The sequence below is a fragment of the Trichechus manatus genome, unplaced genomic scaffold (genome assembly GCF_000243295.1).
Source record: "Trichechus manatus latirostris isolate Lorelei unplaced genomic scaffold, TriManLat1.0 scaffold00129, whole genome shotgun sequence".
NCBI classification, from domain to species: domain Eukaryota; kingdom Metazoa; phylum Chordata; class Mammalia; order Sirenia; family Trichechidae; genus Trichechus; species Trichechus manatus.
Window position 1 is genome coordinate 5,866,185 of NW_004444065.1, and position 10,266 is coordinate 5,876,450.

Consider the following 10,266-nt stretch of genomic DNA (forward strand, 5'->3'; position numbering starts at 1 on the left):
AGTAGTGCTTTACTTATTCGGGGCTTCTTCCCTTTCCATATAAATTTAATGATTAGTTTTTCCATCTCTTTGAAGAATGTTGTTGGTATTTGAATCGGGATTGCATTGTATTTGTAAATTGCTTTGGGTAGAAATGTCAACAATAATGATACTTTTAATGCTAAAAGCCACAACTTATAAAAAGGATAAAAGAGGTATGAAATTATAGGAAACACAAGGAGTAATCAATAAAAACATATTATTAATAAGATATTTTCAACAAACTACTACTACAAGAGAGATTAAATGAGTAAACATATGGAGGACCTTAACTGACATATATATAAGGTATGTTTTATTGATATATATTGAATATTACATCCTGATATAATACATATTATGTATTATACATATTTTATATATTATTCTCATACATGCATGAAATACAAAAGTGATTATATATTAGACTATAAAAATATCAGTACTTCCAATAAAATAGAACTATTACAAATAATACTCTTATCACAGTGTAATAAAACTTGAAATTGATAACAAAAATATTCTTTCCACATGGAAATTTAAAAACAGTTCTTATGAAAAAAAAAAACCCTTGAGAAAATAAAAATGGATACTACATACTGAATTCTACAGCTGGAATTTAATCAGTGATGGGGGAAAATTACAGCCTTAAACATTTACATCAATTAAAAAAAAATCCAACTGGACAGAGTATAAACTAAAATAAGTGGAAGAAAATGATAAAGATAACAGCAGAACTTAATGAAGTAGAGAAAATAAGATCAATAGATCTGATTAATAAACATGAATAACTCAGAAATTATTTTTAAGCAAATAAATTAGACAAGCCATAGCTAATTATTTCCAAACTCTCATAGTGTCTGAAAACACTTTAAACTGATGTGGTCTATCTTTAATTTGTTAGTAAACTATTTACATTTTTGGAAGGTGTAATTGCATTATTACTAGTTTTTTAAAAAAGTTAAAATAAATGTTATCCACCAAAAAAATAACTAAAGCCTTTTTTTCACTTTTAGATTATGCAATTATGTGTTTTAAATTCAACTGGAAACCAAAATATTATAATAATGAATGTACACTGAACCACAACTATAACACTATTAAACTATTCTATATGGAACAGAATTTTAAGTATTTTCATGAGTTTATGAAAAAATTTTTTAAAAAAGGATTATTATGAGGAGTTAAAAAATTTTCTTTTTAATTCAACTTTTTGTTTTGCTTAAAAAGTATTAATGACACATAAATGTAATACTTTTGCTATTTACATATGTAAAGAAATCAGCTGGAAGCTCTCACTAAAATAGCATGGTACTCTACCATGCTGTTGGATGAAGTGATAATAAGATAACTGAAGGAAAAGAGTAACAATGCCAATAAGGTATCAAGTTTACAAAAAGTGAGCTCTAAAAAAGCTTCAGTGCTTACTACCTTATTTAAGATGCCTGATATTAAATCAATATGGTTGTCACAATCCATTTTTAAAATATCCCATCATTGTCACCTAGGCAACGTACGGTGTATCAAATAGCAAGGTAAAAGAGTCCATGAGTAATAAGAGTGAAAACTGCCACCATTAAATCTATTCCATTACATAAGAAATGAGAAATAAAAATATGATTTTAGCTTAGCAAACCAATGTTCTTTCATGAGTTCATAAAATTAAGAACCATACAAACTTGCAACATAGTTAAATGTATCATTAGACCTTACAGAATTAAGGATTAGGTTTGATTTAAAGAGATATTACCAAAAATTTTACTCAGGATATGTTTGTCTCATTTATTCTGAAGATGAACATAGTTTTAAAATAAAACAAACCAAGCCCATTACTGTTGAGTCGAATCAGATTCAAAGTGACCCTAAAGGACAGTAGAGCTGCCTCTGAGGGTTTTCAAGGCTGTCAACTGCCACATCTTTTTCCATAGGAGTAGCTGGTGGGTTCAAACTGCCAACCTTTTGGTTAGCAGCCCAGTGTTTTAACTACTGTGCCACCAGGGCTCCCACAATATAGTTTTGCTGGTAGTTTAATGGTGAATAAGAGTAGAAACCTGATTTACAAACAATCTAAATGAAAAACCACCCTCCAGTATTTTGAAAGAAAAGTCTAAAACACACTGACATTTTGTCTCCATGTCAATAGATATGCTTTAAAAAAACAAAAATTCATTCTTAGGTAGATCTTAATGAGTATAATTAGGAGAAAGAGTTGTTTTTATCAAGTTACACTTAGTTGGTATGTATAAATATTCATAATTAACTGGACTTTATACAAATTGATCTTATGAGAAACTTCATTCTTAGCTTTATTTTCAAGAAGAATTCAAATACAATTTATTCTTTATGACAACATATTAAAAAGTAACTGAAAATATATGAAAAATTAAACTGTTTTCCGTATGTAAAACCTGATCCTACCAAGAAATTAGGTATTTTGGGGGGCGGGGGATATTTATTTTGAAACACCGTATCTGACCACACATTTGGGTTTAAACAAGCTTTGTCTTTGCTTTTAGGAAGTTAAAGAACTTGAAAATTTCAGCACTTTAAGATTCTATGGTGCATCTATTTGCCTGAACTTATTTATAGATATGTTGAAAATTGCATCTATGATAAAGTTATAATATTTCATTTTAATTTATATGCATGTTATGTGGATATTATGGACAAAGAAAGTTATATTTAAACTGATTCACAAAATTACAAAATTTTTAAGCATATAAGGAGTTTTCAAAATAAAATCTATGAATACTTTATATCTTTCTTATTTTTCAGGTAGTTTCATATAGTATAATAGTGGAGTTTAAATTCTCACAGTCAAAAGTTCAAATAAAATATTTATCTTGGACTATACAAGTAAGTGGATTGAACAGAATTATATGTATACATAGACTGATGCTATCCTACAAATAATATTTTGTTAGGTACAAGAGACCACAGAATTGAATTATGGATAAATGAATTCATTCACTGAGAGAAAACATATATGAGAAGATTTAACATTCCTATTTGGATTGCAAAGTATTTACTAAGGAGTGGGCTTTTCTTTTTTTTTTTTTTTTGTAATTTCTGCAATTCTCAGAAGTTGCAAAAAAGTTTATTCTTTCACTTCAGTGTACTCCATTTTAATCAACTGAGTTTGAAATAATCTCATGAATTATTTTTTTGTAAAATGCTGTAATCAAAACATCTTTGAATACAGAAATTAAAAGAAAAATTGTCCCTCTAAAAAACACAACCATTTGAGTATATTGACCATAATAAATGGTTCTGCTTTAAAAAGGAAGTGTGAATCCAATTTTGTTCTATGTACTAGGAAAAAATTCTAATGTGATCACTCTGTGTCAAAACCCCTACATTCCATATCCCACCCACAACCATACTTACCTACTCTACAGTTTCAGATGCAAGCAGTTTCTCAGATAATCCTATTGAAGATAAACAAAATATTAGGAGCTGGGTATCACTATTTCTTAGGTTTACAATTGTTTTTGCAGCCCAAAGCATATCAGATGGAGAGAAAAAGTTATACCATATCCAATCTGTCAACAAGTGCTATGGGTTCTAACTTCAAGTATGTACCGAGTTTGAGTATTCTTATCACTTTTATCTTATCCAAGTTACCATCATGTCTAGCCTCCTAGCAAATCTCCCTTCTGCCTGTAGCACCACTATTGATTCTTCTCCATGGGAAGAGCTCCATACATTATGTCATGTTCTAGCTGAATTTTCTATTATGAGGTATTGACATTGGCTTGTCACTTAATTCATTGCCATCTTTGACTTCTTTCTGATGTATCTATTTTGGAATCTCCTTTTGTTTTCTCCATGTGATTGCTTCTTTATTTCAGTACTATTAACTGGCTAGTGAAGTACGATGGAGCTGGGAAACGATCCACCTTCCCTGACAAGTCCCCACAGAATCTGGGATGGATCATGCTTCTTAGAACTGCCTGGAAAGGAAAGGAGTCTTATTACTCAAAATGTGTTATACTTTTCAATATCACTCAAATAAATCCAAGGCCCCATGTACTATATTGGCTACCTCAACGGAATCATCTTTTGCCTTGCTCTGCCTTGCTTATTCTCTTTCATCACCCTGGTTCCTTGATATTCTTTAAACCAATCAAGCATGCTACTCCTTCAGGCCTTTTTTTTTTTTTTTTTTTGCTGTTTTCTATGATGCGTATGTGTGTATGTATTCAACAAGACATTATTTTATTTTTCCATATATACATATATATATATATATATAGAGAGAGAGAGAGAGAGAGTTCTGGGTCTGCCTATAGAAACAGCTAAAAATAAGGGAGTGGATATGTACACATACGTGCACACACACACCATCCCCAAATTTGAATTTTTCTTTTGTTTATTTATAAGTTTCATTTTTGACTGACATTATAATTGTAAGGAAAAAAAATCAATGCTATTGAAATATAATGTGGAAAGAGAAGAGAAAATTTAACACAGGTTATTTTGACATAAACCTACAGTAGCTCACTTAGCCATTGTGGTAACAAAATATATAAAACAATGCTAATAAAGAATTAATATGAAATAGTCAGTGGCTACTCTGCAGCACTTCAAGTGGTCCTCAGTCTTTGAGAATTATTATTTCTAAACCTCTACTTTTTTGGCCTATAAAGTGTTTGCAGTGAATTAAAATGAGCATACAGTTTTATCTTCCATTAACTTGTAAACTGACATATTATTGTTCATATGGCTGGTTTAATGCAGGTCCAAGTAACTATTGTGATTCTGAGCAACTTGGGATTTTAAATTTAATAACAATGATTCCTTATGTTTAAATAGCACTTTTCAAACCACCAAGCATTTTCTAATTCAGTCCTTACAAGAAAATTCCTATTGTGTATTTGTGTTACACATCATTCGCTCCATTTCATACAACATAGTACAATGACCAGGGCAGATTAGAATTTGTATTGTACATGCAGAGAATAAAGGACGTCTTAGCTATATTTGAAATGCTCAATTTAGAGGGAAATCTAAGCAAATAATATATACTGAGAATTCCCTGGGTAGGGCAAATGGTTAAGCACTTGATGACTAACTGAAAGTTTGACGGTTCAAATCCAAACATAAGCATTTCGGAAAAAGGGCCTGGCGATTTGTTTTCAAAAGATCACAGCCTTGAAAACTCTATGAAGCAGTTCTACTGTCCAAAACATGGGGTTGCCATGAGTTGGAATCAACTCAAGGACAACAGGTTTAATTTTGATTTTTATTTTTTTCATAGTTGTTGCAGATTTTTTGTATCTGGTAATTTTATATTTTCTTTTTTAAGAAACAGGAAAGAAAGATTTTTGATGAGTTGATTAAAAGAAAAAAAAGAAAGGATATTGCTGTTACATGAAGGGCAAAGATGGAAAATCTATAAATATCACTCTGACTCTTTGATCACCCTAATCTACCCTAGATCTAGACTTCCTAGCTCAGCAAAATGGAGAGAAGATAAATGAATAGTTCTGCTATTACTGTTAAATACTAATCTGCTACCCAAGTGTGTGCATTCAATGTTTAAAGAATCTTTATTAAACTCAGAAATTTGGATGTGAAATACTCCAAAATTAGTAACTATTAAAAGTTTCTTTTTTTTTTTTAATAATTGTTATACGAATAGTATCTAATGATAGATTACATAAAATAATATATGCCTCGTGGAATAAACTTTGTAATTTTCATTTCAATATTGGGAAATTGTTTAGGAGCACTGTTTGGTTTTAGGGAATTTATACATTAGCCCTTTCTTTGATAAAGAATAGCAAACGTCTTAAATCATCTCTGCTTCAGTTTTTTCATCCGTAAAACCTGAGCCTGGATCAAATGTTGCTAAGATCCCATTCGAACGCTTAAGATTCCACGTCTTTTAGGCTTCTTAAAGGAGACTGTAATGGACTAAACTGATGGCGTCTATTAGCCTTCAAATTTGTCGTGATGAGTATTGCGTGAAATGAAGCCATCACCTAAGTCTCAAATTTATGTCATTGCCTATAACACATTTTTAACCTGGGAATTAATAACATTTTTTTTCTTTTTATCCTTTTAGTTTTAATCACCATTCAGTTCACTTCAAGAAACAATAATGGCAATTAAAACAACACTGTTCACCTCTAAGAGTCTGAAGGTTACACTAGCTTGTAGTTGTTGAATAGATAAGTGGCAGACACATAATTAAATTGACACTATTTTAAAAACTCACGATGTTAAATTATGTTTCCAAAATTATTTGGTGCAACTAGAGAAGAAAAGGAAAGACAATTTTAAGACATTATTCCATTGAATTTTTTATCTTATTCTGAGATAAAAAATATTTTTACTGCAGGGATAGAAATGGACAGTTTTACAGTTTTAAGGTATTAGGTTATTTTCATTTTCTTCTGAAAGCTTCTAAAATGTTTATGATTAAAAACTTTTTAAAGTAATCTTAGTAAAAGTTATTATGGTTGTCAGTTATAACAAGAAAAATAAGATGTTAAGATAATGTTGATAGTTGATAAAATAAAATTTCTATTAAAGAGAGAAAAGCATTAAAAAATTAAAATTCAATCCTGAGTAGATTTTAAGTTATCTACTGCATGTACTCTTTGGTGACCATATCTGTGCAGTTGTGATATCAGGGGCACTGTTGGAATCTAAGCTCCTGTCAACTATGAACTTACTTGAGAGCACCAATACACTGTGACCAGGCTGCAAAACGGCCAATTGCCACGGGTATCTGTCACTAAAAAAAAAATTTGCCTTCAGTTGACTCAGACACATGGTTACCCCCTGCCCCATGTGTTTTCAGAGTAGAAGTGTGCTCCATAGGGTTTTCAATGACTGTTTTTTAATTTTTTTTTTGTTATTGCTGTTGGGTTTTTTTTCCCGTTAAGTCTGAAGCACCACTGGATAAAACTGGAACTTCTAACCTTTCAGTTAGCAGCCAAGCACCTTAACTGCACCACACACGGTTTTCTCTTTGTCACAGTTGTTGTAAGCCATAGAGTCGATTATGACTCATAGAGACATTATATGACAGAGTAGAACTGCCCCATACCACTTCCTAGGCTGAATCTTTATGAATTCAGATTGCCAGTTCTTTTCTCCCACGGAGCAGTTAGGTGGGTTAGAATCATTGGCCTTTTGGTTAACAGCTGAGGGTAACCATTGCACCACCAGAGCTCATTTCTCTGTCACTGCTGTCCTAATATTTATGCCTTCATGAAAACCAATATTTAGATACAAGATTTGTGAATTCTCATTTATAAACTTTCTCTTTATAATTTTATAGCTTTTCTTCATTTACATATCTCATCTGAAGATACAATCAGAATTTCTTTACGGAATCAACATATCTCTATTCTTTTAGACGAAAAATTTACTCAGATTAAGAAAGTTAACTGGATGCATTTGTGTCATTAGTTTTTTGTTGTTGTTAGGTGCCGTCCAGTCGGTTCTGACTCATAGCAACCCTGTGTACAACAGAACAAACCCTGCCCAGTACTGAACCATCCTCACAATTGTTGCTGTGCTTGAGCTCATCGTTGCAGCCACTGAAGTCAATCTGTCTCACTGAGGGTCCTCCTCTATTTCCTTGACCCTCTACTTTATCAAGCATGATGTCCTTCTCTAGAGACTTTTCCCTCCTGATAACATGTCCAAAGTACATGAGACAAAGTCTTGCCATCCTTGCTTCTAAGGAGCATTCTGGTTGTACTTCTTCCAAGACAGACCAGTTCATTCTTCTGGTGGTCCATGGTATATTCGTTAGTTTTGGCCACATGAATTTAGAGGTTAGATTTTAAAAGTACAAAGAAATATATATAATACACAAACTTCACAAATTCGTTGATTTTCTCTACAACACTTCTTTTACAATGAGGATATCAAGTCATGGAGAGATTAATTTCCTAAATCCCCCTGGAACTAATGCTCAAGCTAGTGTTCATAGCTGCAGGAGTATACCATATGATATTTTTGAGAGCACACTAATTGTGTAGTTTTTGTATGGTCAGTTATATTTTTTTTCCCTGCCACCCACAATTATTATACCGCTTAAGGAATGGAAAGCAAACACTTGCATTTCTGCATGGTTTAAGCAGTTGACAGCTAGTTAAGTATCTTGTGGGCATGCAGTATTGCATGGATGTAAAACAAATGCACAGATTTTGCTGTCTAATAGACCTGGATGGAGTCTGCCTTTGACAGATGCTGCTATGTTATCTTATACAAGAGGCTCAGTCTTTGATGACTTAGGTTTTTGTTCTTGTTTTTTTTATCTTAAAAATGGAGGTAATACCTATCTCATAGGTTTTCCTTATGGTGATAGAATTACTCTTTGTAAACTGGAAAATTCAGAAATACATGTGAAGAATGCTGTAAGGTGTCTGACATAAATTAAGAGCTCAATAGTTGCTATTGTTAAGCTTCCAAATCTCTTCCTTAAAAAAAAAATCTCTCCTGGTGTGTTTAACTCCCAATTACTTTACTACAACAAATTTTAGAAATGTCAGTGGCTCTGTTTTCATATAAATAGTGTTAAGAACATAAAGAATTATTGAAGAAACAATTGACAGTTGAATTTGGTGAAAATATTCTCTATAAATCATATATTTATTTCTTACTATATCAAGGAATTTGGTCTGATAATTAATGATAAATGCAACTCTGGCATGTAGGAGTGTATAGTAACTGGCACACAATTTGCTGCACCTTTCTATCAACATTAATGGTCAGAAATGTTAATTCAATTTTAAGTAAATTATCATTATGTACAAAGTTCTACTCTGTTGATCTAATAGACTGTCTCTATCCTCGCCTTTTTGAGATATTAAGATTTACAAAACATTAAATAACTATTTTCATTTGGCATAAAATTGGAATATGTCTTGATGTTTCTGAAAGATGCAGAGCATTTCATCAAAAAACAGTATGAAAGCCAAGAACAACAGGGGAAAACAAAATTTTAAAAAATATGGCCACCATGCATGTAAAAGAATTTATTTATATAAATAGTCAGATATGAAAGGACTAGATAATCTTGTTCTTTATCATATTGGACATTTTTAAGAGTTTAAGCCTCATCCCAGAGAGAACCCTGTCAAAGAGGCACTTACCTCTCAAGAGAAGAAAGTTTAAAAATGAAATTTCAATGTGTAATCATGTTTTTCACGTGATTAGGACTTTCTTCATTTTTCCCATAATTATAAGAACAGTTTCATTTCTTGAATCCTTGCTGTGAATTCCTGCTGCTCTGCTATGTCTTTGATTATTAGAGTACTCATAAGGTTTCATTAAAAGGTAAACTCAAATTTCTCTTTGAGAAACCTGCATTTACTTAAGATTATTCATTGGAACATTATTAGTAATAGCTAAAGATGTGACTAGGGACATGAATGAATAATCTAGAGCAAATGTAGCAAAATATTAACAATTGTTAAATCTATGGAATATGGTACATTTATAGGAGTGCATTATATTATTCCTTCAAATTTTTCTATTTTTGACATTCTACATAATAAACTTGGAAAATGGATTAGGGAAAAATCATTAAAATTTAGAAGAATTCTTCATTCACATTATTCCAAGAATGTGTAAGTTTCCAGCCTACTTTAAGAAAGCTCATTATTGTGGCTATTGCAAAGAAGATGGTGGCTTAACGCAAGAAAGATTAGTCAGAGAATCCGTATACAATTAAATGAGATTATCTTTATGCCTACAGCAAAAATGTTGACAAGTAAATATGTTACTATAGACGTTTAAGCAAAATAAATAAATATACAAACCAAAACTTTTAAAAACAAATTATGGATGCAATGATCATGCTGCATAGTGAAGTGTATTAGATTTCCTTTACATAAAAAATAAAAACATCTCTGATATATTTTAATCTTAAACTTGTAGAAATTTATTTACCCATATCTTTCAGAGGAAAAATGTTTCCTTCTCATAAAGTACAAATTATACCTGTATAATTAAATGGCTATAAAATATTGATTTCAAAGTTGATAAATTATGACTTGCAGTCATTTCATGGTGTTCCAGGTATGTGAATATTATTTCTTGCATTTTTTTTATACAGTAGAAAAGCGTTCACTCTTGTTTCCTTCATTTTTACATTGAAAAACTCAGAAGTATATGCATATGCTTCTTTAGCTTCTTCAGCAATATTGTACTCTGTGATTCAATGACACTTGAAAGTATGATTGGAAGTCTGGTCATAAGCTTTTATGTTAGAGAGCTTCT